This window comes from Geospiza fortis, unplaced genomic scaffold (genome assembly GCF_000277835.1).
Source record: "Geospiza fortis unplaced genomic scaffold, GeoFor_1.0 scaffold351, whole genome shotgun sequence".
NCBI classification, from domain to species: Eukaryota; Metazoa; Chordata; class Aves; order Passeriformes; family Thraupidae; genus Geospiza; species Geospiza fortis.
The window spans coordinates 171,610-184,420 of record NW_005054419.1 but is presented as its reverse complement, the minus strand read 5'-3'; the positions used below and the strand labels follow the sequence as shown (position 1 = coordinate 184,420).

The window sequence follows — 12,811 nt, the reverse complement described above, 5'->3', positions numbered from 1 at the left end:
CACTCATTATTGAAGTGCTGAGATCCACAAGCTATGACAGATTTTGAAAAATAAGAAAAAGTCCAGCAAAATTCAGTGAGAGATAAAAACTAAATAGTCCTACCCTCAAAAAAAAAAAAAAAAAAAAAAGGAAAAAAAAAGCCAAGCAAAACAAAGAAACAAATACAAACCCAAAGCCCATGTGAAGAGAATGGGATCAGGAAATTGCACAAACTGTCCTTATCAAAGAGAAACGGCAGCCTCTCGTGGCACCGGGATATGGTTTTTTGGGGAATATGACTCTGTTAATGAGGGCTTTGATAGATGATGTAAGGGAACATGGTAGGACTCAATAGATGGACAAATTCACTTTGGGAATCTGGTGTGGGCTTTGAGCACTGGAGGGAATTTCCATCAGAGAAGCAGAATGCAGGTTATGGTCAGGCCTCTCATCAGTCAAAATTTCAAACTGTAATTCCTCCCTCTGTCTCTCTTGTCTCCAAGGTGAACTAGTGGAAGTCAAAACTGATTTGGGTGAAATTTACTGGCTAATAGTCACTTTATGTAATCCCAGCAGTTCCTTCTGCTTTCATCATTTAGGATACAATGACTGAATCCAGTAACTGATAAAAGCTTCCTGGTACTTCCACACATTTGCTCCTTCTGCAATGTACTTACATAGTGTAACATATGTTCACTGGGTGCACAGCACAGTATTGTTGTTACTAAAAAGCAGAATTAAAGGAGGGAGCCAAACAGACCTTCCCAGGCTGTATTTGCTTCACACTGATGTGTGTTTTCCATCCCATAAATTTGTTATGGCTTCAGCTCCCAAGCTTGAGTGAACATTCATCTTTCTTCCTTTACATATATACCCAAACAAAGCCGAGCTGTGGGCTGGCAGTAAAGAAATGAGACGCACATTATTGGCTTTGCATTAGGTTTGTTTATAAAAGACAAGGCATATTAATCATAGATATCTACACTGGGAGAAGCATGCAGCAATGCAGGAAATGTATTCATTCCAGAAATGCAGGATGTCAAGCAGACCAGGAGGTGCTGTGGATTGATGCACTGGCTTCTCTCTCGTAAAGAAAACTAAACAAGATTTTGCTCCAGCACAGGCAGAAAACACAAATTAACCCTGCCTGTTTCTGGCTCCCCAAGGGACATTTTAAAACAGGCTTTTTTCCTCGGAACTGCCAGTTTGTTTGCACTGCTGTGACAGTCAGTAGGTGATGTTTGAATAAGGGTTTGCTCTGAAACATGGTCATTGTCATGCTCCCACAGAACATGCCCTGTGGATGAGGCAATCTGCTACTGAAGGGACAGGCTAGCAAGTCCATTTGCTTCAATTCTGGTTGCTTCAAATTTGAAGGCTAATTCTGCCTTTAATTTTGCAATGCCATGCAAAAGTCAGCAATACTCCATGGGGGAATATTTGCTGAGTGGCAGGAAACTGCCTTTAAGATGGAAATTTGCCTTCAAACCAGGGTTAAGGGAACGTTATCCTATTCTGCATCCAAATGCTCAGGCAAAATTACTGGAAGATATGGTTTGAAAATGGGAGACAATTCCAGAAGTGTCTGGACAAAGTCCTGTGCCACATGCTCTGGCATAGCCCTGCTTGAGTAGGGAGGTGGTACCAGGGGATTCACTGTGGTCCCTTCCAACCTGTCCCTGTCTGTGATTCTGTAATTCACAGTTATGAATTCACTGCTATTAAAAGGCGGCACAATTTGTGCAACCACACATTGAAGGAAAGAAAGGGATTCTGTCCAAAGGAACTTTTTAAAAACATCAGCCACTGGGGACAAGTTCAGTTTCTAAAAGCCTCCACAGAGCTATGCAGGAAATTTGGATGTATGGTCCCCAAGAAGAGAAATTTCACCATGAATAATTTGTGGTGACTTGCTCCTCGACTGCTTCTCTTCAAATTTCTGCCTGTAAACGTGACCAAAATCTTTTAGTGGCTCTCAGTTAGTTGCACAAAAGACTTTCAAATGGGTGAAAAGACAGGGCATGTAGTCCCAGTTTCAGCGCTAAAATAGGAGCTTTTTTCCTGTGGTGGTGTGGCATGGTGATAGACCATAAACCCTGAATTTCTCTCTAGCATTGCATGACTGAAAAAAACAGGATTGACAAAATCCCAGGAGGAAACTGAGCTCAATTGGGTTTTATGTGTTCAGTGACCCTAGAGGTGTTAAGAAACAGCTGTTAATAGTGAAAATAACACAAGAATGGCCACATGACTGCCTTGCATAGTGGTGACCTTGAGAAGTTACTCATAGGAATGTTAAGAGGAAAGTCAAAAGTATCACAGAGTGATGTCCAGAGGCAGGAGATCCAGAACAGATCCAGACAATTGGGATGTTTCAAACAGAAGAGATAAAAAAGAACTACTAGAGCTGGAAAGGAACCACCCTACACAAAAGAAAGTAACAAAGGCTTCCACATTTGTCTCTTTGCATAAATATAATTAAGCAGCACAAGAAGCTGACTGTGGCCCTCAGAAGTCAGGAGATACCAAGAAGAAATGGTCTTGGTGGAGAAGGAAGGTGATGCAGAATTCCTGAACAATGGATTTTATTCTCCAGACAAAACTCTTGCTCAGTCTGAATGGGAACAAATGACTTGGAGCCTGTAAACATCTATCTTTATTTTTATTTATTTCAGATCAGCCAGGATCTTGATCTAGTCATGGCTTCTAAGGTCTCTGGAGGATTTCTCTCTTTCTTTACAAAACTACACTCACAGGAAATGGAGGTTTTGACTGGTCACACGGTCTTGAATGTCACAGATAGTAAATGGACATGGAATCAAAAAGGGGTTGAAAAAGTGAATTAACTTAACCTTCAAGGATAAGATGTGTTGCCCTGCAGAAAACCACAACATGCCCTCTGTTTTCTGATATTAATCTTTCTTGGGGGGAACATTCTATGGAAAACCTGACCTGGCAGCCCCTGCAGTTCCAGTGGAACGTGAGTGCTTTCCACAGGATCTGTTCTGCAACAAAAGTAAAGCAGAAGAGACAGTCCACAGAAAAAGAAGGAAAATACTAAAATTCTTCCCACTGACAGATCTCACAAAATCACAGAATGTTTGAGGTTACAACGGACCTTTGGAAGTCATCTGGTTCAACTCCTGTCCAAGCAGGACCACCCAGAGCCACTTACTCAGGCCCATGTACAGATTTAACAATTCTTGTTCAAGTTCATGAGGTTGCTGCCAGCCTATCTTGACCACCTTTGCCTTCTGCTCATGTTGATTAAAAAAAAACCTCAAAGAATTCATTATCCATCAACCCAGGTCACTGTCTGCGCAGGACATGAGGCAGTTTGACTTCTCACATACAGCAGTGATATCAGAGAATCATAGAGTTGTTATAGGTAAAAGTTAAGTTAAATTAGGGTATATAGTTCAATTATATTGTATTAATTATGTTATATTAATTGTATTATGTTAAATGGGGGGGCTTATTAGAATGTGCTAGGAGAAGGGTCCAGGATTTGGTGGAACAGCGATCTGGCGGGGCAAGGCGAGGTCAAAGAGGGATTGGACGGAAGACCTGACCAATCATTTCAATCATTTGAAGCCCTGCAGAAACGATTGGTCCAGCATGAACGGCATTAAAGACCAATGAGAAGCCTGGAAATGGACCAATCATCATGGGGATCCAAAATGGACCAATCCTGGACTCAAAGGGGGCTATAAATGGGGGAAATTCGGTTGGGTTGTTCTTCTTCTTTTTGGATACTGGTTTGTTTTTGGGAAGAACCCAGTGCACTTGGGGTTAGCGCACTGTTTTGTTTTTGGCTCGCTGTGTGGGTGCCTGGGCTTATCCTGGGTACTCCGTTCCTTGTAGCTATTTTAATAAACGAGAACCTCTTTCTCCAGAGAAGGCTTGGCCTCGTTCATATTCATAACAGAGTGGCTCTCATCCTCTTGGTGGCCTCCTCTGGACTTGCTCCAACAGCTCCACCTCCTTCCTGTGCTGGGCCCCAGAGCTGGAGGCGGCTCTGCAGGTGGGGTCTCACCTGAGCAGGGCAGAGATGCCACCTGAGATGCCACAACACCTGGCCTCTGTCCATACCAATGCCCTGTCCCTCTCCAGGCTGAAATGAGAGTGATTCCTGGGGTTGTCCTGTGCAGGGCTAGGAGCTGGACTTGATGATCCTTGTGGGTCCCTTCCAGCTCAGGATATTCTGTGATTCTACCATGCTTCCCCTCCATCATCCTCCCATTCCAGCCTCTGGCAGTCAGTTTAGAGTTTTCTTGACCCAGAGACCCACATGAACAAACAGCACACATGACAGCCACCTCAGCAGGCCCAGACACAGGGCAGGGTGGTGGAACAACCAGAAGAATGAGTCACACCCCTTCTCCTTCACACCCCATGTCATCAGCAGCAGCTGCAGCCCAAATCAGCTCAATAGTTTACAGGTGTCTCCAGGAACAACTGTCGTAAAAAGATCCTAAAATATGCACTTTTTTATTTCTTGTTTTGTTTTTTTGGGGTTTTTTTACCACTCTTAAAATCTTGTACAGCAACAGTTACCCAATGAAAGCAGGAATTAACGGAAACTAAAGGAAATGAGAGACACTGAAGGAAAAACAAACATAATCAGCACCAGCTGCAGCTCAATTAAACAAGTGCTCAGAGAAAACTACTCATTCACAATTTACTCACAGAAATCCACTTTCTTACATTTTCTTCAGGATTTCAGAAGCACTCTAAGACTCCTTACAAAGTAATTTAAGGCCCTCCAAACTGCAGAGGCAAATGGCACCTGCTTCACTGGCCACCCTCAAGGAAGCTGGTGAGAGGTGAGGTCAAGAAGTGTCCCACTGGTGCCTTAGGTAACAGGTTCAGAGCCTGCACTTACAAGGGCAGAAAGAAAGAAACCTGAGTTTCTTCTCTTCAGGTTCTTGAGCTCTGCCTGCAGCCTCATCTTTGTGATTTGGTTGGTTTGTTTTTGGGTTTTTTTTGGCAAGAGTGTGCATTCACCATTTTTCTTCACCCACTTCTCCTTAACTCACATCCTCGTTGTCTGAGATGATCCCAATGTTTCCAATTTACACAGGAAATGTATTATGAGCCCAGTGCACAGCTGGTGTCAAATGTCCCAGGAGCCCAATTTAAGATTGAAATATTTTTTCTTCAGACTCTGACGTTGAAATGTTGATCCTTCTTCCCAAGAGACATGAGCCCTCTCTTCATGTACTTGTCTCACACCAGTAGAAATCAGCTTTTATTCCAGCATGAGCAGGAATCAGCGGTGCAAGCAGCAGCAATTAAAATTCTCAAACTGGAGAAGGGATCAAGTGCAATATTGTGCCTTCTTATTTTAAACCCAGCTCCAACTGTGACTAAACAGTGTCCTGAAAACACTTCTCATATTGCCCCCTCTGTGGGAGAGTAGCTGATCCAGTGTGACCAAAGCAGACTGTTGGAATCTTTCCTTCAGCTTTTAGGACTCTTTTTTTTTTGCAATGAACCATGATTTGCAAAAGCATGAATTCAGAAAAAAACATGGATGCAAACCAAGTTCCTCCAAATATTTCTCAAATGTCAGCAGTATATACTTCATCTTAGGATTTGAAAAAAATAAGTAAATCTTACCTGGAGTTTTAAAGGATGGATAGGTAATATAGAGAGGTAAAGAGAGAAATTGTCTTGTCTAAAATCCTGCTGTCACTGAAATACCTGTCAAAGCTCACAATACAATTTGTGTATTTGGGAAAGGTAGATATCACTAAACCACTGACAAGCCCTTAAAGTGCAGCCTGGGAGGACCAAGACCCATTGGCATTTCCAAGGTGGTACTTATCTATCAAGCCTTCATTCTGGGCACTGGATAGTGCTATACTTTCAGTATGTGATATTCTGATTTTCTTAGGCAAGCAAAACTGCACTGACATTGCTTTCCTGCTGCTGCTCACAGATAGTAACTAATGAAATTTTATCCTTATATTTTTTATCAGAGAAAAGCCAACCCTCCCATCCATTCACGATGGTAAAGGAATAAAGGATTTATAAAACATGAAAACAAGACATTCAGCGAATAATCAGTGTAATTACCACTATTTGGAACCTTGGTTATAAAAACACATTTGTGCTGTTTTGAAAGCCTGAAAACCACTGAAGCCTGAACTCTGCTCTTCCTTCAGACCTCTCAAACCAGAATTGCCCTATGCTGAATCACACAGCTCTTCCAGGATGGAGTGAATTCTCTCAATTACGGGGCAGGATGTGGGAAGAAATATTGTGAGTAGTCTCCTCATTTATTAATTCAAATTCAGTAGGGAATGGTGTTGAGGAGCACAGTCCCACATTGATTTCACAGATGGGCCAATCAAGAGTGTTGGGTTAGGTTTTTTTTTTTTTTTGCTTAGAGATGGGGTAACTGAGAGGCATTTAAAAAACTTCTATTCTATTTTCAGTCTCACGTGAAGAGTGGGATAATACAGATGTTATATTACAATCATTAACTAACTATTTCTTAATTACAATCCATTATAAGCATTTCTTAGCCTATCAGCTTTTGGTACACCATACTGTAAATGTCTTAAAGCTAATAATCTAAAATTACCTTTTGTAAGTCTTGCTACAATGTATCTCACATAGTTCTATTTCTTTAAAGTATTTAGTCTTATTTGTAAAGGTATCTTTTGAAATTTGTTTCTAGTTCTATTTTTCTCTTAACAATATCAATCTTATTCTATAGCATTTCTAAGTCAACATTTCTTATCTCAACGTTTACATACAGATACATTCTATGTGAGCCTTTTGTCAGGCTTTGAAAATTCTCTACAAATTCATTTCCCACAGAGAGGACCTGTCCAGAGAGGTTCTGGACTCCTCATCACTGGAAGTGTCCAAGGCTGGGTTGGATGGGGCTTGGAGCAATCTGGGATAGTGGAAGGTGTCCCTGCCCATGGCAGGGAATAAGATGATCTTAAAAAGTCCCTTCCAATACAAATTTAGTCATTTTATGACTGCAATTCTATGATTCTATGACCTTCCTCAAGGTGACATTTTAAAATATGCCATGCTCTGTTTTCCCTTCACCAATACAGCTTCTACCTCTCCTACTCAATCCTCTTCAGTGCACACCACATTTAATATCATCCTGAAGTGTCTGTGACTGATTCAACCTCTGGTGAGCTGCTCTGCAGCTAAAGAATGTGTGGATGTCCTGCATCATGACCTAACAGAGAAACACAAGGAAAAGGTTTCAATAAAACAAAGGCCCCTGAGGAATGTGCTGTAAATATCCCTGTCCTCAGTCCAGCCCTGAGCCTTGAACTGATGGAGCCCCATGAATTTCTCACCAGCAGCTCGAGGCTGCTCTGGGAGAGCTGCTTTGTCTTCCTCTGCAGCACCTTCCAGTAGTGCAGCTCTGAGGCTGAGGGAGATTCTATCCATCACCAGAGTAATTTAATTCTTTACCAAAAGACAGTATTTAATTCTTTACCAAAACCTCTCCCTGGTGTAACACCAGCTCTAATGATCAGGCTTTTCTCTTGGGATACACAGAAATGGGAAGAAATGACAAGACCCTGGATGACCTGAGCCCATGTAGGAGTTTTTGTAAGCATGGGCATCTTCAGCATTCTGGTGTTGAGAAAAGAGTTTTTGCCAAACTGGTCTTTTCATTGCAGTAAAATAGGAAGAAAACCCATAAATATTTAGATTTACTCCAGAGCAAATTTGGTATAATAAATTATATATTGGAAAGTTTCCAGGGGAGAAACAGAACCAAACCAAACCAAAATAAAATATCTCCTGGCTCTAAATCAGAGTCCTCTGTCCTACACATACCTCTACATAACTTTATCTTCTTTTTCAGGGCTAAATTAATTTTCCTTTGCTCAAAGTCTGAGATTGAGAATTGTGTTCCTACAAATTTGCATGTGCTCCTCCCATCCCCATTTTAAAAGCCTGAAAACGTTTGTCAGGACATTCTGGGCAGAAAGTTCCATGGGATTGTTTGAAGACATTTCTCTGATTAGAACATCTCTTTGTCCTGTATTTACATATTTACAGCTGCAGTCCTTGGGAAAGCTGTTGTGTTGTCTGGCTTGCTGAGCAACACAAAAGTGCTGTGAACACCTTTTGGGACTCTGTAAATGACAGATAAATATTAATAATAATGTGACTTAACAGCTGGTTTTTCTATCTTTTACTACCTTGCTTTCCATGCAGTAAATTGCAATGCTATAAAAATGATTGGAGTGAAGAGAAATTTTAAGAGGCATTATCGATTAATATTTCGGCATGAAGAGCTGAGTAATTCTTGGCAAAGAATCTTACTGAATTTATTCACTCTAAATTGCATACAGTGCCAGGAAAAGGTGACCAGCTGACATCACTGGAGGCAAAACTTCTGAGAAGCAGATCTTCACTAGGAAAATCGTCTGTGCCTAATGGGACTTAGCAAACCAAAGCAAAAGGGAAGGTGTGGAAGTTTCCAGGTTTAAATCTATCTAGAAGGCCATAATAAACCCGAGACACTCTGTAATCACTAACCCAAACTCACAGCTGACTGTTGTGATAAGAATTTTTTTTTTTTTTTGGTGATTGAGTGAAGTATTCGTGCCTTTTAATAACAAAGAAATTAATGAAAGTAAGCACAGAACCAGTGCAGTGGGCAGGGGCAGTACAGGCTCCTGCAAACATTTCTGTAGCACAGAAGGATAATGTCCAAGGATTAAATCACAGAATCACAGAATGGTTTGGGTTGAAGGAACCTTAAAGATCACCTACTTCCAACACTCCTGCCAAGATCTGGGGCACTTTCCATTACACTAGGTTGCTAAAACCAAGATACAGCCTGGCCTTGAAAGATTCCAGGGATGGGGCAGCCACAGCTGCTCTGGGCAACTTGTTCCAGGCCCTCATCACCCTCCCAGTGAAGAATTTCTTCCTAATACCTAATCTACCACTCCTGGAAGCGTTTAAAAAATTGTGTGGCTCTGGCACATGAGGACATGGTTTAGTGGTGAGCACGATGGTGATGTTGGGTTGACAATTGCAGCTGATGATTTCAGAAGTCTTTTCCAACCTAAACAATTGTATGGTTCTATGAAAAGAAGTGTGAGACCCATCCAGCAACCCTGGGCTGTCTCTGTGTTGTGGGATGGGAAATTGCATCATCCTGTGGCACAGAGAGCAGGTTGAAAATTATGGATATGTGGAATGGAGCTTTAGCCCCTTCCTTACTAAACTGGCACTTCCAATTTACAAAAAATACTGTTTGGCACAATGATACACAATTCTATTTTGAGCCAAATCGCCACTGCCAAACAGAGCACCTGTGATTTCTAAACAGGGATTAAATATGGGGAAAACTGTGATCTTCAGATGAGCTTCTGAAGAGTGTCTCATGTAAGTGGCAAAAGTCAGTCTGTGAAGAGATGCCAAGCCACCCAGCTCTTCCAAAAGCTGCAAGGAGGTGCATGACCTGAGTTAATAAACCCTTCCAAATATTTGTGGTGTTCCCATAGTAGTCCAGTGCTGTGTTTGTTCCTGTATTTCCATATAATGCTGCGTCATACCATGGGTGCATTTTCCTCAAGACAGACAGAAAAGTTGGGAAGACCAGTGGATCACGGAGTTTATAAAAACTCCATTAAACACAGGCAGGGTTTATAAAAATGCTCCAAAACCACTTTTGCAAATATTATCCCCAGAGGTCTGTGGTGAAAAAAGGCAGAGACCAACACGCATCCCACTGCATCCAAGGAACAGTTCAGCTGAGCAGCCCCTGTGCAAACATTTTCAAACATTGAGCTCGGAAAAGAAAAACACAATTTGGGAACATGAATGAATGAGAATGGAAATTACACGGCTGCCTTGCAAAATAAGTGGAAAACAATGGAGTGAAAAATAAGTTGAGTAAGAGAGAGAGAGAGAAGCACAGCACTAATGATAAGGCAAACTTTTCCAGATGTGAAAATCAATTTTATTCCAAAACTTCCCAGCCTTTTCATTTACAAAGCAATAAAATTCTATTTGTCCCCTGTTCATTTGCTACATAAAATGCCACTAAGCTACTTGCTCTCGGCAACCACACAAACCGTAATAGGTTAGGACTGCAGCCTTAAAATATATTAGGGTTTTTTAATGAAACCAATTTATATCAGTTTGTGCCAGTGAAAGGGCTGAAGCAACTTAATTTAGTTTCATTTTCCACACATTTGTGGCCAAAGCTAGGATTCACTTATTTCTAATTCAGCCCTGCTTCCACATGCCTGCCTAAGCCGTTTCTAACTGATTTAGCTGGTGACCTCTATTAAATAGCCAGGTGTTGGGCTCTATTAAATGGAAAATCTCTTGGTACCTACACATAACCACGGCAGCCACCTCCTCATTTGTATGGTTTTGATTTGTGTGTGTGCTCAGTCAGAGGGCACAGGACTTTTTGAAAGTGAGGGGGAAAATTATGGCCATAAAATTGAAGGTTCTTTTAGCTAAAAGCTGTCAGTGTCTGTCCATGCTGCATGCAACAGCATTGTAATCTGAGATTTAAACATTTTAAAAGCCCCAGACAAACTGATTTTCAGGGCTTGATTCTCTAATAACCAAATAACTTTTTTTCTTAGCATTATTATTTTTTAAAATCTTTCCTTGTCTGGACACTGTTTCTTCACTTCATAATATCATTGAATCACAGAATGGTCTGGTTGGAAGGGACCTTAGAGATCACCCAGTTCCAGTCCTGCTGCCATGGAGGAGTTGCAGCTAATTTACATCAGCGTGATGCCACTCAAAAAAGCTTTGTTGGAGAATAAATCATTTATTAGAGAGAGGAAATAATTGAGGGAAGAGGCAGAAAACTTTGAGGCATGTGAGCCATTCTTCAGGCCACTCCAAGGTCTGTACTCCTAAGAGAATCTCTGGTTTTTTTTTTGGTTTTTTTTGGGTTTTTTTTGTCCCAGATATCTGGGTCAGTCTAATAAAAAACATAATTTTCACTACAGATCCTGTTGTGTTTTTATCTCAGAGCACCACAAACACAGACAGTCCATTTGTTCCATGCTCTCTGTTGTAGTAATGGTAGATCCTTTTGAAGTTTACTTCAAAATTTAATAACTCAGAGACCACCAACACTACCAAAGTTGTTTTTCTCAAGCCTTTTGTTGTGTAGGGTATTTCACATCTAGCAGGGAATGCACCTGCCCTATACCCATTCCCCTGGTGGAGTTATTGATAGTATTTTTCCTCTACCTGGGTAGAGGTTTATCCAAAATTTTGTAGGAATGTAAAATTGATTTCTGCTTTGGCCAGCTTGATAGAAATCAGCTGAATGATTGTAAATTTATGCAGAACAGAGAGGACACACAGATGCAAAGACCCACAAATGGCACATGCTTGGAAACAGCAAGTCTGCAGATAAAGTGGAAAGGAGAAGAAGGGAGGTTTAAAAGAAAAAGAACCATCCTGGTTTCTAAAAATTCAAATCCAAAGCCAAATTTGTTGGAAAACAAATTGGAAGAGAGGACTTTCCATCTGACCTCACCCCTTTGAAGCCCTGCCTTGGCCACAGGGATTAAGGGATCTCTATCTGGTGAATTCTGTGGACCTGTGGAGGGAGTTTCTTTTCACATTCAGTAGAAAACAGGAAAACAAACTCCTGTGGTCATTTCTCAGAGGAGTGATGAAAGGCTGAACTTCTTCTCACCTCTCTGAGGATGTTTACTTTGCTATTATTCCCTAGAGAATTGCAGTGGGACAACACAGCTAACTTGTACAGCAATAACATCCTGCCTGAAGTATCCCACAAATGAAAAGGGTTGGAAAAAGCTCTGTTTTTCCCAACACCTGGCAGCATTAAATATGAGAATCAACAATGCATTGTTGTTAATTTTTTGACAATCCAAAGTTAACATTTTCTAGTCTGGGACTATGAGCTCACACTCGATGTTAGAATTGAGGAATCTTTCATACCTTGCTTATTTACACTCAGATAAAAGGGGGGTGATGATTTTTAGTGTTTGGGGTTGTTCAGCCTGGAGAAGTCTCAGGGGAGACCTCGCTGTGACCCTCTTGTACTTGAAGGAGTATATGAAGAACAGTGAGAGCAGCTTTCTAAACAGGTAGATAGTGATATCAGTGGTGAGAGCTTTAAACTAAAAGAGGAGAGATTTAGATAAGATACTAGAAAGAAATTCTTTACTCAGAGGGTGGTGACAAACTGCAAATGTTGCCCAGAGAAGCTGTGGCTGCCCCATCCCTGGAAGTGCTCAAGACCGGGATGGAAGGAGCTTGGAGTCCCCTGCTCTTATGGAAGGTGCCCTGCCCATGGCAGGGGAAGTTGAAATGAGAAAGTCCTTAAACCCTTCCAACCCAAGTCCTTCTACGATTCCACGATTCTATGATTATTCTCCTTTCCCTTTTAAAAAACAGGAATCCTTTAGAGGACTAATTGGTTACTGCTACATAGATTGAACTGTGGTCATGTCAAAGTGTTAAGAGATTCATTCCACACCTGATGGACTAAAGTGCCTGTTCAGTGTGTCTGAAAAAGCAATACATCACATATTTGGCTCTGCTTAGACTGATTTTCTATGCAGAAAGTTATTTTTAGTAGTTTTCTCTCACTCTCTTATTGCTGTTGCGATCAGAAAAGCAACTGTGAATATTAATCATTTCACTTTCCACATTTCTCTCTTCTTCTAGTGTGAATTCCATCAGTGTGTATGCCAAAAGTTTGTTTCTGAGAGCCAATGTTTCAAACTTCACCGGGGATTTGATTATCAAGATGTCCGTCCTTTCTCCTTTGCTCATCCTCATCATTCACAGAGATTACAGAAAAATATTAAATGA

General features: G+C 41.2%; 1 protein-coding gene across 1 annotated transcript in view; it reads right to left on the bottom strand.

Annotated features, from left to right (window-relative positions):
* The window catches only part of TSNARE1 (t-SNARE domain containing 1), a gene marked incomplete at its 5' end in the record, with an annotated part of 305,337 nt that overhangs the window by 129,149 nt on the left and 163,377 nt on the right, over window positions 1-12,811 (bottom strand). The gene's annotated exons all lie outside the window — the stretch shown is intronic.